This window comes from Ahaetulla prasina, chromosome 4 (genome assembly GCF_028640845.1).
Source record: "Ahaetulla prasina isolate Xishuangbanna chromosome 4, ASM2864084v1, whole genome shotgun sequence".
Classification (NCBI taxonomy): Eukaryota; Metazoa; Chordata; class Lepidosauria; order Squamata; family Colubridae; genus Ahaetulla; species Ahaetulla prasina.
In genome coordinates, this window is record NC_080542.1 from 120,592,347 (window position 1) to 120,607,736 (window position 15,390).

The 15,390-nt window shown below is 36.2% G+C and overlaps 1 pseudogene; it reads right to left on the reverse strand.

Annotated features, from left to right (window-relative positions):
• The window catches only part of LOC131198263 (macrophage mannose receptor 1-like), a 55,755-nt pseudogene that overhangs the window by 14,719 nt on the left and 25,646 nt on the right, over nucleotides 1-15,390 (reverse strand).

The following is a 15,390-nucleotide window of genomic DNA, read 5'->3' on the forward strand; positions in this document are numbered from 1 at the left end:
TGAAAGAATAGACGTAGTCCTCACTTACCGACCACTCATTCAGTAACCATCAAAAAATTACAATGGCACTGACTTCCGGGTGGCTCCACCTCTTCGCTGAGCCCTAATTAATGGGGCTCCGCACTGAACATCGTAAAAGCCAAGAAAAGCCGGCTTTAATCTTTTTCCCTGGATGAAAGGGTAAGATAAGAGCAACAGGAAATGTTGGTAGACCTGCCCAGAGGCTTTGTTTTAATTAAGCAGAGCTTCGAAGGGTCGACGGTCCCATAAATAATCCTGTCATAAGCTCCGACTTCAGTGCGCTCCTGCAAAAGCAGGAAAAGAAGAAAGTGTCCATCTCTGCTAATTGTCTTATCTTTATGGATCTCTTTAAGCAGACGGAATGAATGCAAGCGGACAATTATTGGATTGCAAGTATTTTTGATTTCCTGACTTCTACCTTTTAAAAAAGAGGAATTTTTTTTTCCTTTGTTTTAATTGACTCATAAAGATGGCGCCTGAACGGGAGTGAAACTGCTGAATGGAATTTTAAACAGTCTGTGCAACTAAGAAGATAAGAATGTTATGTGTGGATTTTAATGAAGTGAACTGAGCTCTCCTATAATTAAAGGGAAAAGACAAGTTTCTAGACTTATATTTTGTGAATTTTAAAACTGAAATGGCTACTAAACCACCTAAGACTGGGGCAGAAGGGTTCTGAATTAGCTTTAGAAGATCTGATTAAAGAGCAAGGGAAAGTGTCTGAAGAAAGGTTTAAGGAGATTATGGATAATAATGAGAAAATAAGAGAAGAAATAAAAGAGAATAATAAAAAAATAAGAGAAGATATTTTGATGGCTTTTCAAGGTTTGGCAAAAAGATTGGAGCTGGTGGAGGAGGAGGTGCAAGAAATTGTTCAGTCAAATCAACAAATAGAAAATAGAATGGGGGGAATGCAAATCAAATTGGATAAAAATGAAGATCAAGTGGTGGTGATGCAGTATAGAATGATGGAAGGAGCTCTGAGAATTAGGGGTTTGAATGAGGAAAAAGGGGAAGATTTAAAAAAAATTTTATCAGAAGCTCTGGCTGAATTTATTGAACTTGATCCACAAGAGGTTGTTTATCAAATTGACAAAATTTATAGAGTTAATTCTTGGATTGCTAGGCAAAAGAAACTTCCTAGAGACATCGTGGTTTATTTTTTGAAAAGAACAGTGAGGAATCAAATTTTGCAAGTTGCTTTTCAGAAAAACTTGAAAATAGGGGAACAGGAGTTGAAGGTTTTGAAAGAGATCCCTCCCAAGATGTTAAGGGATAGAAAAGATTTTACATTTTTTACACAAGAACTTAAGAAATACCAGATTCAATTTAGATGGGAGGTTCCAGTTGGCTTGACAGTGTATTATCAAGGAAGGCGTTATCGTATTGACACAGTGCTTAAGGCCAAAGATTTTCTTTCTACGGTGCTGAAATTTGAAATAGAAATAATAGAAAAAAGAATTCAAGAGACTCAAATGGGTGTGGAAGCTGAGGTGATTCCAGTGATGTTACCATCAGAGGAACAACCACAAGAACAAAGACTGACGAGGGGAGCCCTTAAGCGTAAAGAAAAGGAGCAACAAACTCAAAGTAAAGCTCAGGACTCTGCTACAGAAGCGGTGGAGGAGCACGGCCAAGATACGGGAGGACGATCTTCAGTTGATTGCCCAAAAGCTTCAGCAGCCCAGTAATGGCAAATAAAATCTTGACTTGGAATGTCAATGGTTTGAACTCAGCTCAGAAGAGAAGAAAATATTTCATTATTTGAAACAATTTAAAATGATGTTATTTGCTTACAAGAAACGCATATTAAATTATCAGATCAAAAGTACCTAATAAACTCAAAGTTAGGTAAACATTTTGTTGCTTCAGCTTTGGAGAAAAAACATGGCATAGTGGTTTATTTGAGAAAAGATATACCAGCCAAGTTAATAGAGGCAGATATTCATGGAAGATATATTGCTATTGAACTTACAATAGAAACAAAAGGTCTCTCTTGCTTGGTATATATGCACCCAACCAGCAACAAGAAAAATTTTATAGAATGTTATATGATAAGTTGATTCTATGGGATTATAAATCGTGTATTATATTGGGAGATTGGAATGGAGTAATAGATACACGAAAGGACAAGAGAATTTCTTCCAAGAAGATACCTGCACATGCAAAGCTGCCTAAATCCTTTTTTGATATGATAGAAGATTTTGAGTTAAGAGATGTATGGAGACTGCGAATTTGGAGGAAAGAGACTATACTTTTTCTCTGATAGGCATCAATCCTTCTCACGTATTGATTTTATTTTAATTTCTAATGATTTGCTTTTTAGGGTGAAGAAAACTAAGATATTTCCAAGATGTTTGTCTGATCATAGTCCTGTTTGGATGGAATTGCAATATGGAAAAGAGGGTAGAAGAACTTGGAGATTAAATGAAAATTTGTTTAGATATCAGGATAATGTAAATCAATGTAAAAAGCAGATGAAAGAATTTTTTGATTATAATTTGAATAATGAAACATCGATAGAAATGGTCTGGGATTGTAGTAAAGCTTTTATGAGAGGTGTATTAATATATCTTAATAATAGACAGAGAAATAAGCAACAAAGACAGCGTAGGTATTTAGAAGAGGAAATTTATAAGAAACAACAATTATTAATACATAATCCACATGATCAAAAACTTAAAGATGCAATAAAGTTACTACAGAATCAATTTAATATGATAATGGCTGATCAGGTGGCAACAAATATACAATATGCCAAACATAATACTTTTTGTAACGCAAATAGACCTGGTAGGTGGTTAGCATACACTTTAAGGAAAAGACAAAAACAACGTACTATAGAAAAAATAGAATACAAAGGTAAAGAGAGATATCAACAGGATAAAATTAAAAAAGCTTTTTTAGAATATTATACAAATTTATATCTTAAAGATAATATATTGAATAGGGATATTGATAAATATTTGAAGGAATATAAGGTTAAAAATTTAACTTTAGAACAAACGGATGAATTGAATCGGCCTATAACCTCGGAAGAAATTATTTTGGTAATTAAACAATTAAAATGGGAAAACTCCTGGTACGGATGGGCTTACAGTTAGTTATTATAGGAATTTACAGGATGAGATGTTAGGTCCACTTAAGGAATTATTTAATCAGATACAACTAGGAGGGGAATTCTCATGGAGAACCTCGTTTATTTCATTGATACCAAAAGAGGAACAGGATTGTTCTAAACCTGGGAATTATAGGCCAATCTCACTTTTAAATAATGATTATAAGATTTTTGTTAAAATAATAGCTAATAGATTAATGTTGATTCTGCAGCGAAGAATTCATAATGATCAATCTGGATTTATAAAAGGGAGACAGATGAGGAATAATGTTAGGCAGATTGTTAATTTACTGGAGTACTTAGAAAAGAAAATTTTATTGCAGCAGCATTTATTTTTCTCGATGCAGAGAAAGCTTTTGATCGATTGCATTGGGATTTTTTATTTAAATTAATAGAAAAGATGCAATTTGGAGATGGTTTTTTAAGAATAATTAGGGCAATTTATGGAGAGCAAACAGCACAGATTATAATCAATGGTAGCTTAACAGAACCTTTTAAGATTGCGAAGGAACAAGACAGGGATGTCCTTTATCACCATTATTGTTTATTTTAACTCTAGAACCATTATTGGATAAAATACGAAGTAAAGGAGATAGAGGAATTAGAGTTAGACAGTATGAATATAAGTTAAGAGCTTTTGCAGATGATTTGGTGATTACTTTAACAAACCCTATAAATTCTAGTAAATCTTTGTTGGAAATAATTGATCAATATGGGAATGTCTCAGGGTTTAAGGTAAATCAGAAAAGACAAAAGTGATAATAAAAATATGGCCAGACAACAGAAAGAAAAACTAGAGGAAGTAACAGGATTTGAAATTGTAAAGAAGGTTAAGTACTTAGGGTTTATATTACGTCATCAAATGTGAAATTGTATAAGAATAACTATGAGGTTTTATGGCAAAAGTTCAGAAGGAGTTGATTGTTTGGAAAAATTGCAATTATCTTTGCTGGGAGAATTGCTGCTATTAAAATGAATGTTTTACCTAGATTTTTATTCCTCTTTCAGATGATACCAATAATTAAGAAAGATAAGAATCTTGAGGAATGGCAGAAGGGAATTAACAAATTTATATGGGAAGGTAAAAAAGCTAGGGTTAAAATGAAAATAATTCAAGATTCTCGGGAAAGGGGAGGTTTAAAAATGCCTAATTTTAAATTATATTATGAAGCAGCTGCTCTCTCTGCAATAAGTGATTGGTTTAATTTAACAGAGGATAGAATTTTGAATATAGAAGGTTATGATTTGCTATATGGATGGCATGCATATTTAATTTATGACAAAAAAGTGGATAAGGCTTTTAAAAATCATGTGTTAAGAAATGCCCTTCTGCGTGTTTGGAAAAAATACTCTTATAAATTAAATTATAAGGTTCCTATATGGGCAAGTCCTAGGACCTAGACATACAGTAGAAAATATAAACATAGAACAGAATCAGGAAATGATTACATATAAAGATCTTTTGTATACTGAAAGAGGTAATTTGCAGTTAAAATCTCTGCAAGTATTAAGAGAGGAAGGGAAAAATTATACTTGGTTTCAATATGAACAATTACGTGCTAGATGGAAGGGAGATCAGAAAATTGGTATAGAGCAGAACGAAGGAAATTTGGTAAAACAAATAAGAAATCAGCCTCGGGAGCATATAAAGAGATTGTATAATGTGTTACTGGAAATAGATCCTGAAGGGGACTTGGTAAAGGACTGTATGATAAAGTGGGCACAAAATTTTCAGGAGCCAATATTATTGGAAACGGGAAAAATTTGGGTTAGAAATGTTAAATTCACGAGGCACAGAATCTGAGGAAAATTTTATAAAATGTTTTATAGATGGCATCTAGATCCTAAAAAATTATCGTGTATGTATCCAGAAATGCAAGCAAAATGTTGGAGATGTAATTGTGATGACGCTACATATTTTCACATTTGGTGGACTTGTAAGGACATAAAGGCCTTTTGGATAAAAATTTGGTGGATTTTACAAAATGTTCTGAAAAAGAAGATAAAGTTCCTGCCGCAATTTTTCTTGTTGGGAATTATTACGGATTGTACAGTAATTGAGACTAAATTGATTTTAAATCTAATAACTGCAGCAAGATTACTAATAGGACAATATTGGAAGAAAAAAGAAGTACCAACAATACAAGAATGGATATTGAAAGTTGCCAATTTGGCTGAGATGGCGAAGATATCAGCCTTTTTGAAAGACAATACGCAAGAAAGATACTTAAAGGAATGGAAAAAATGGATTGACTATATTCAACGTAGATATCAGACTAAGAGTTATCAGACTGTTTTGAATGATTATGATGTATTATGTTTGATTGCTTTGGGGAAGTTAGGAATTGATGATTGTAGGGTATAATTAAGTTGGGACGAAAATTTTTAGCATATGTTTGTTTTATCTTTAACTATACCTTGTGTTCGTTCCGGGAAGTCGGGGGGGGGAGGGGGGTTGTGAAGGGAGGGGGAGGAGGGGGGGAAAGGGGGGGGAAAAAAATTTTGTAAAACTTTTTGAATTAAAAAAAAAAAAAAATTACAATGGCACTGAAAAAAAAGAACTAGATTGGACTTCAAAGTTGCAGACATTGCACATCTCTACAGTCACACAATTGTGATTTAGGACAGGGTAGTTGACTCACATTTAAGACTATTGCAATATCCCATGGTCAGATGAGTATCATTTATGACCTTCAGAGCCGATATTCAACAAGTAAGCTCAATGGGAAAGGCGACAAGTAGCTGCAGGGCATGGTCACATGACATTGTGTTTAATGACTGCAGGTGACTTACTCAGTGAACACAGATGAAACTGTCATTGTCAAGGTTCCAGAAAAACCTTGTAAGTAGGTAAGTAGGCACAGTCATGTGTCTTTCATTTTATGACTGTGTCGCTTAGCAATGGAACTGCTCATCCCAATTGTGGAAGGTTAGTGAGGACTACTGTATTTTTGTAGCCTGAATGTCAATAATTCCAAAACATTGAATGAAGAGATTAATAGGTGACTATCTAGTTATTTTGGAATGCAATGATTTTAATTCTTGACCATTGGCAAGACTATTGTGGGTTTATGATTATTGCAAGTTTGTATTCCTGTGAATATATGATGCAGTAATTAAATTATGTAGGCTATGGATGAAACCTTAAGTTCTTGATTTGAAAATATGCTTATATGCTTGCTTAGAAAATGATATGTTGTAACACTTAATACCAATGTAAATATTTACGTTATAATGTAAAACAAGTCAATTAGAGTTACCAAATAATGTATTTTTGAATATTCAATGATGGACTATAATAATGTGTGCCAGTTAGCCCAAATTAAACAATGCTATGCTTTATCCTGAACATGTACATACAGATAACTGCTGAAAATCTGAAGTTTCTTTTACTTACCTGAACTATAATACATAACTACACAGTGTTCATCTTCATTGGTAAAGTTGGGTTCACCCGGGGCCCAGGCTTCATATGTCACTGGACTTCTATCCATCCATCTGAAGAAAAATATTTGATAGTCACCTATGATGTTCTGAACTCAAAACAACTGTTGGAAGCTCAAGAAAGGCTGTTCCAAAGCTAGGAAAATTTGAATTTGCAAAACATTGTTCCATTATACAATCTCTTTATTATTTGAAGACAATATAACCCCAGTAAGTCAGAGGTGGGTTTCAGCAGGTTCTTATCAGTTCTGGAGAACCGGTAGTGGAAATTTTGAGTAGTTTGGAGAACCAGTAGTAAAAATTCTGACTGGCCCTGCCCCATCTATTCTCTGTCTCCCAAGTCCCAGCTTATGGGGAGAAAATGGGGATTTATTTATTTATTTATTTATTTATATATAAATATATATATAAATATATATAAGCATCTTATATATATTTAAGCATCACACAAAAAGATTATATAGTATATAAACATACTGTATATATGTGGGAATACTAGGAGGTATAAGCATATATATATATATAAGAAGATAAAAAAGAAAAACAATAGGACAGGAACGGTAGGCACGTTTGGGGAAGGAATGGAGATTTTATAGTATCCTTCCACTGCCATACCCACCAAGCCATGCCCACAAAACTGGTAATAAAAATATTTGAAACCCACCACTGCATTAAGTGGACTATACAAACAATCTAAAACAAAATTAAAAAAAAACCTAACAAAGAAAAATGGTATAGCACACTTAAAACTATTGAGAAATTATAGTTAGTTCTTGATGGAATTATCATTGCTGTCACTAAGCAATGCAGCTGTAAAGTGTAACATCCTGTGATTTAATTGCTTAGCAATGGCAATCCAGGTGGCCCCAGTTGCGATCACAATACCAAGAGTTATTAAGCAGGAAACAGAGGTAGTCACAAGTAAAGAGCATGAGGATACTGTAGGGGGATTGGGGAGGCCCTGGGAGGCCATACTTCAGTTGGGCTGGTGTGCACTTTGGTGTGACCTCAGGGAGTCCTGGGAAAGTGAGCTGGGATGCATGCACAAGCATAGAAAGGCCAGGGAAAGAGGGCACAACATGCATGCATACATATCTACATGTCTGCATCACAGAGAGGTATGGAGAGCAAGCGTATGAATGCAGGGAGATTGGGAAAGATTGGGAATTCACTGTGATTAGTTTAAATGCAGATAATTACAATTTAAAGTAAAACAATAAATGAAGTGCTTTTTCCACATAGTTTAATAATTTTCACCAGGTTGAAATGCCACATGGCAACATTCATGGTTGCACAGAGTTAATTCTCTGTGCTTGGATTTTTTTACTATAAAATCTCTAACCTCTCGCCCCTGCTATTCAACATCTATATGAAGCTGCTGGGTGAGATCATCAGTGGCTTTGGGGTGAGATACCAGCAGTACGCTGACGACACCCAGCTGTACTTTTCCACCCCGGGCCACCCCAATGAAGCTGTTGAAGTGCTGTCCCGGTGTTTGGAGGCCGTACGGGTCTGGATGGGGAGAAACAGGCTCAAGCTTAATCCCTCCAAGACGGAGTGGCTGTGGATGCCGGCATCCCGATTCAGCCAGCTGCAACCGCGGCTGGCTGTTGAAGCAGTTATTGGCCCCAAAGGATAGGGTGCGCAACTTGGGTGTCCTCCTGGATGATCGGCTGTCGTTTGAAGATCATTTGACGGCCGTCTCCAGGAGGGCCTTCCACCAGGTTCGCCTGGTTTGGCAGTTGCGCCCCTTCCTTGATCGGGATGCCTTATGCACGGTCACTCACGCACTCGTTACCTCTCGCTTGGATTATTGTAACGCTCTCTACATGGGGCTCCCCTTGAAGTGCGTCCGGAGGCTTCAGTTAGTCCAGAACGCAGCCGCGGTGATAGAGGGAGCTGCACGCAGCTCCCATGTAACACCTCTCCTGCGCAGGCTGCACTGGCTACCTGTGGCCTCTCGGGTGCACTTTAAGGTGTTAGTCACGACCTTTAAGGCGCTCCATGGCTTAGGACCTGGGTACTTACGGGACCGCCTGCTGCTACCACATGCCTCCCACCGACCCGTGACGCTCTCACAAGAGGGACTCCTCAGGTGCCGTCCGCCAAACAATGTCGGCTGGCGGCCCCAGGACGGCCTTCTCTGTGGGGGCTCCCACACTCTGGAATGAACTCCCCCCGGGCTTACGCCAGATATCTGACCTTCGGACATTCCGTCGCGAACTGAAAACATATCTCTTTATTCGCGCGGGGCTGGCTTGAATGGAATTTTAAACTCAAATTTTTAGCAATTTTAGTGGGGTTTTTGGTTTTATGGTAAATTTCTTAAATTTTTCAGGCTCATTTAATAAGTTTTTAATTGATATTTTAACTTTGTATATTGTATATTGTTCTTTGTTGGTTTTATTCTGCCTGTACACCGCCCTGAGTCCTTCGGGAGAAGGGCGGTATAAAAATCAAATCAATAAATAAATAAATAAATAAATAATGGTATGTTGGGGACTTGAGAGATTCACAGCCTGCCTACCAGCACATTCCTTGGTGAACCGCTTCCTTGCTGGATGGCTACTGGTAAAAACTAAAGAAGTGTTTATCTTAAGAAATGGAGAAATAAATCAGGTTCCAAAGTGAAAGCATTAAAAATAGAGTTGTTTTCCCTTTCAGTAAGCCTTGTTAAAGAAAAACCTGCCCCAAAAATCTTTTTTTCATCAAAATTGGCTGTCTTATTTATATTTATTCCAGTTTATTATTAAAAATAATTCCATTGCATGCTGCAGAATTTGTCAATCAGTTTAATGTATTTTATTCACCTACCCAAATTTTTTGTCAAGGCTCAAAATTAAACCAATATAGGAATCATAATGAATTCCATAGCTGACAGCCTAAAATGTAAAAGAAAGAATTGGGAATAAAAATAGTTATGTACTGCTTTAATATAAAGTAATGAGACAGTGTACCAATAAATCTAATTCAGTTATTCTATAGAAAGTCACAGCTAATAATCCAATATAGGATAGATTCTTTCCTAGTATGCTTGTGTTTTATCAAACATAATGTATAATTAAAAGTATTCTTTGCAAATCATGTTGAATAGAAACAACAGACAAAATGAATGACATAACTTTGAAATATGCTTTGCTTTTTAACAATATGGTGTTCTTTGAAAATTCATGTGAGAAAAAAGATTATTAACTTATTGTGTTTTTAAATAATTGGTTTCCAATTAAGTTCGCCATACTAAAGCTCCAGTGATATTAATTTAATGGTCAGCATATTATATATTTAGAGGTATAATAATGCAACACAAAAGGTAGAATTTTTTTTTTGAAAACTTCTGCTTCTTATTTCATTTATACACATATACACACAGAGAGAAAGAGACATGCACACACACTCATGGATTACACACACACACACACACACACTTTATAAAGCTTGTTATTTTGCATGGCTATTTATTGCATATATTTCTTACATATTTCCACAAAAATATTTTTTCTTCTCTACTCTCAATGGTAGTAAGATCACCATGATGTTGTTTGCAGAACTTCCGGGCTTTTTCTGCAGGCATTGTTGTATTGCTGAAATAATACTCATTGTTTCCATATCCAATCCAGCCATCTTCAATTCTTGTATAAGTATTGTCTGCAAAAGAAGACGTAGAAGAAACAACTTACATGTCTAGGATGCCTTTGCATTCATTCTACAACATCACAAAGCAAACAGAGCCACTTGAAGATTTCCTTTGGGGCAAATCTCTTCCTTCCACGATCTTCTGAATATGAACAAGCACACCCAAAAGACACATCCATGTAATAGCTGGCAAAATGACCTCAACTGAGTGCTTCCAATAACTAGAAAAGGCTTCTACGCAAATGTACCAGAATACCCAAAAGTCTCTTCTGGGTATTAGATATGCTGGGATGAGACACAGGACAAAGCAGTGTAAAGCGAAGCAATGATGAGGCCATTTTAATCTGCTTTCAGAACTAGCTGGAGTGAGAAATGGGTTGTTGTCTTAGGCAAGTGCTTAGCTCATGTGATTCAATCAAATCACTATCAAATGCAACCACTTCATCAAAGCTTTGCATATTTGGGAATGTTTTCTATACATGTCCAATGATTTCTGATGGATATGAAAAGTGTCCTACTTTTTAATAACTCCTCTTTGATTATATTTCTATGTATGCTTGGGAAACCCCTACTCAATTAATGTCTATAAAGAGAACTATGGCACCTTCCTTTCACTTAAGGAAAATCACAATGTCTGTAGTTTTATACCATGCAGAGCCAATGTCTGGCTTTCTTCAGTCTGCGAAATTGGTCTGCTTACAAACTCAACCATCACTCATCACATTTTAGGAATGCTTCTTTATGCCATGCAGCGAAATTTAGCTCAAAGCAGTCTGATTCAAATCAAACTAAAATACAATGTGCAGCCATAGTTTTTAGTAAATATTGCATACAACATTTTTGACATTAAATTGCTCAACATACCGAAGTCGTTTCTTGGTTCTGGATTTAAGGATGAACCTGCAAAATTAAATATTTTAATTATAAGGAATTCAAACCTAACTATATCACATTACTTCATGTTGCAAAAGGCAATTCTTAATTGCCTTTTGAAATGTTGTATTGGCTTCTTTATAAGAAAATGAAATCATAGAAAACTGGATCCCAGTTTCCTCTAACATGCAAATGACCACCACTCTGATGTTGTTTAGGAGATCCATGAAGACCTGGCTCTTTATTCAGCCTTTGGCAAGGAAGAATAAGAATCCTCACTTCATTGCCCTTGCCATATTTTATTTTTTGTCTTTACTCTTTTATTGGTTTTATTCAAATCTCTTTGTTTGATTGTTGTGAGCCCCAAGGCAGCATACAAGTTTCATGAATGATTAAGATGATGATTGATAATGGTGATGATCATTATAGAAAAAATTCTATTGGCATCAATAATGCCTTCTTTGTTGTAAATTCATGCAGATATTTATATTTGACATTGTACCATGTTATTTAATTAGTCATACAGTAAATAGAAATTTAAAATCTACAGACTTAAAATTGTATTTAAGACTCTCAAATTTCTCCCCAAAAGAAAGACACACCTTCATATGAAATTTTACAGTTCATATGAAGGTCTCTCTTCCTTTTGGAGGAATTTGAGAGTCTTAAACAAGTTTTACAGTTGAGCAATATACTAATAAACTACTTGAAAATGAAAAGCATATTACCTCTTGTAATTTGACAAATCCAATTAAATAACCTATAACATGGAAAAGGTGACCAGGATCCAGTATCTCCCCATATTATTTTGCATCTTTTATCATATATGCTTCCTGAAGACCAATGAGACAATTCGTATAGGTATACCTATAATAAAGATTAAAATGGATTTACACATTTACTTTCTAAAAGCCATCAGTTTTAACATGTGGAAAAAAACATGTATCATAATTACCTTTTAATGATTTGTGAATGCATATTTGATAGGCTGTTGCAAAAATTTTGCCAATGTGTTTTTGACTATTGAAGTTGAAGGAGTAGAAGTTGGCATGTACTTTTCATTTAAGCCTTATTCATTGATGTAACATCACATGTTTTAACACAAACACGGCATATCTCTATAAGAGGAACTAACAACAGTTATAATTTTATAAAACATTTGTATGCCTTTGTAATTTTATAAAACATTTGTATGCCTTTACTCTGCTGTAAAGGCTTTTGAAACATTGTTGATTGTGTCCAGTGATGGGATTCAGCCAGTTCGCACCACTTCGGGAGAACCGGTTGTTAACTTTCTGAGCAGTTTGGTGAGCTGGTTGTTGGAAGAAATCATTAGGGTAGAGAACTGGTTGTTAAATTACTTGGATCCCACCACTGGTTGTGTCTTGAAGATAGGGTAGGACAAGGGTTTAAAGATTTGAGGATAGGACAAGACTGAATGAATGGAAGTTCCCTCTCTAAGCAGTTTATAGAGTCAGCATATTGTCTCCAACAATCTGTGTCCTCATTTTACTGACCTTGGAAGAATGGGAGGCTGAGTCAACCTTGAGCTGGTGAGAATTGAACTGCTGGCAGTCAGCAGAACTAGCCTGCATGGCTCATTTATGATTGTAAGTCAAGGACTATTTGTAAACAAATTCAAGTCAATATTACTTTCTGAGACGGAATACCTAGTAACATTTTTTATCCTGAAATATTCAGAAAAGCCAGATTGTAATCACCTTTATAAAACCAGAAATGCTCAGGCTATGTGGATCTCAAGGGTAATGCTATTCCAAAGGAGGGGAGAAGCAATCTAGCTTCTGTGTGGTCTTTAAAGGCAACTCTGTGTAAACACATTTCAGTAATCCAAATGAGAGATCAAGATATGTGTGACAGTGAACAGTGTCTCCCATTCTAAGAAAGGCTGTAAATGACACACTAGCTGGAGTTGTGCAAAAGTCCCTCCTTGTTATAATTTCCTCCAGCAGCATCTGTGAGCCAAGAAGGATGACTAGATGATGAATTAGTATAGAACAGGAGAGTGTGATTCTTTCCATAACTAGAGATGGAATCTCCCTGCAGTCAGCTGGCTCTGACTGCAGGTGCCTAACTCCAAACTGATCCATCTTGCTGGGATTAAGATCCCTAAGATCCAATTTAAGTCTTCTCAATTGTAACTGTTTTTAAGTTTATCTTTTTACCATTTTGTAAATCATGCAGAGTAGCCTTATCAGTGAGATGGGTGGCATATAAATGTGAGAAATAAATAAATTAGAATGTTCACTCCCTTCCAGAACCTAGCATCCTCCAGACATCAGGAAAAGGGACTCAAATCAATCACCATTCAGTGGATGAGATGTAAAATTGTGTATCTCACACTGATGATACTTAATCCTGTGCCATTGGGTTACATTCGCAACCAGTTTCAGCTAGGTGCTAAATAAAAGTAGAACGAGTATCAGGCCCTAAATCCAAGGCATCCTCCACATACACATGAACTGGAATAACTCATTCAAAAAGAAGAGTGATGGCAATAGAGCTTTCCTCATTCTCAGTCCTTGGAGATGATCCAGAAAGATGCAATGGTTGATGGCTACTAATAGCAACTTAGAAATCAAATAATATCAATAGGATTGCAATTCCCCAGCATGGTCTTACAAAAAATCAACTCTAAATATGACTAATGTATCTCAGTTCCACTCACACACCTAAAGCTATATTAAAATAGTTCCATGTAATTCATTTGTTCCAGAACACTTTATACTGTAGCTAGAAATGTTGTAGATACATTAATAATTTTCTAACATTTTTGGATCAAGCCATACTTCTGAAAGAGTAGAACACACTTCCTCAAGGCATGTGGCATCTGTCATCACCCAAGAATGCATTCTTCACACACTCCTTCACTGAATCCTCTTTACCTCACTGTCACTTCTCTTTTATCTTGCATACTGATACAGGCTTTTCATTTAGCAGGGAGAATAAACAAGATGAGTATAATCCAGTACTTTGAAAAGATGCTTATGCAGTTCACTCCTTCCTCTTCAAAGTGGATCCATTTTCCTTGCATTGGTCCTCTTTCTGGGTCACCACTATAATAATGAGTTTCCATCTAGCTCCTTGGTTTCTCTATATCTCTTTTATTCTTCAATTGCTCTGGAGGTTTTCAGCCTATTCTCCAGGGTCTCAGACATCATGATGATACTTGGTCAACCATGATGCCCTCTGATTTTGTTGCTTTTCAGGTATTATGAAAAACTATCTTCTTCAACTGGCAATAGCATCATCAGTATCAAATTGCTCCAATGGGGACAAACCAAGGGTAAAATGCTCCCGGATCGGACCAGCTCACGCGATCCGGTAGCGATGGCAGCTGCTGGTTCGGAGGACCAGTAGCAAAAATCTCTCCCCCCCCCACCTCTGCTGAGCCACACCATCAGCAAAGTTTTTTTTTTTTACTTTTAAAAGCCGGTTTTGCTTCAGCTGAAACATGCCTTTAAAAGTAAAAAAAAAAGTTTGAGGATCCCGCCCCTCAGCTGAGATCGGCAGAGACTTTAAACTTTTTTTTAAAAAAAATTAAAGTCTCCTCTGGTGATCTCACCTGAGTTCCTCATCAGCAGAACCTTACTTGTACTCTTACTTGTAGAAAACATGTTTTCTACAAGTAAGAGTAGAGATTCTAAGGCACTTACCTGATTACTTATGAACGCATGGCTCTTTTTCCAGCCCGAAAGCAGTTTCACTTTCAGCCAGACAGAATCAATTGCTTAGCTAATCTATTTCCTCGGTGATCGACTGGTGGCTTTGCTGGCTGAGGAACTCTGGGATTTGAAGTCCACAAAAAATAAAATAAAATAAAATAAAATAAAATAATAAAATAAAATATTTGTGCAGCTTTTTGAGATTTGGTGTGTTTCTGTAGTGTTTAACTACACAAACATACAAAATCTCAGAAAGCTGTATGTGGCATTGTGTGTTTGAGTGTGTGTGTGTGTGAGAGAGTTGTGTGTGTGTAAAGTGTAAAAGTTGGTTTTTGAGCTTTTTGTGGTTACGTGAAGTGTGAAGTGCAGCTGCTTTTACATTGTGTATGAGTCAGTTGTGTTGTGTTGTGTTGTGTGTATGTAAAGTGTGAAAGTTGGTTTTTGGTACCTCTTATTGTTTTTTAGACTTTGTTTATTATTTTTATTATTTATTGTTATTGGCAACGCCCACCCAGTCATCTGACCACCAAGCCACACCCACCAATTAAGCCACACCCACAGAACCGGTAGGGAAAATTTTTAGATTTCACCCCTGGGACAAACAGATATTCACAAACA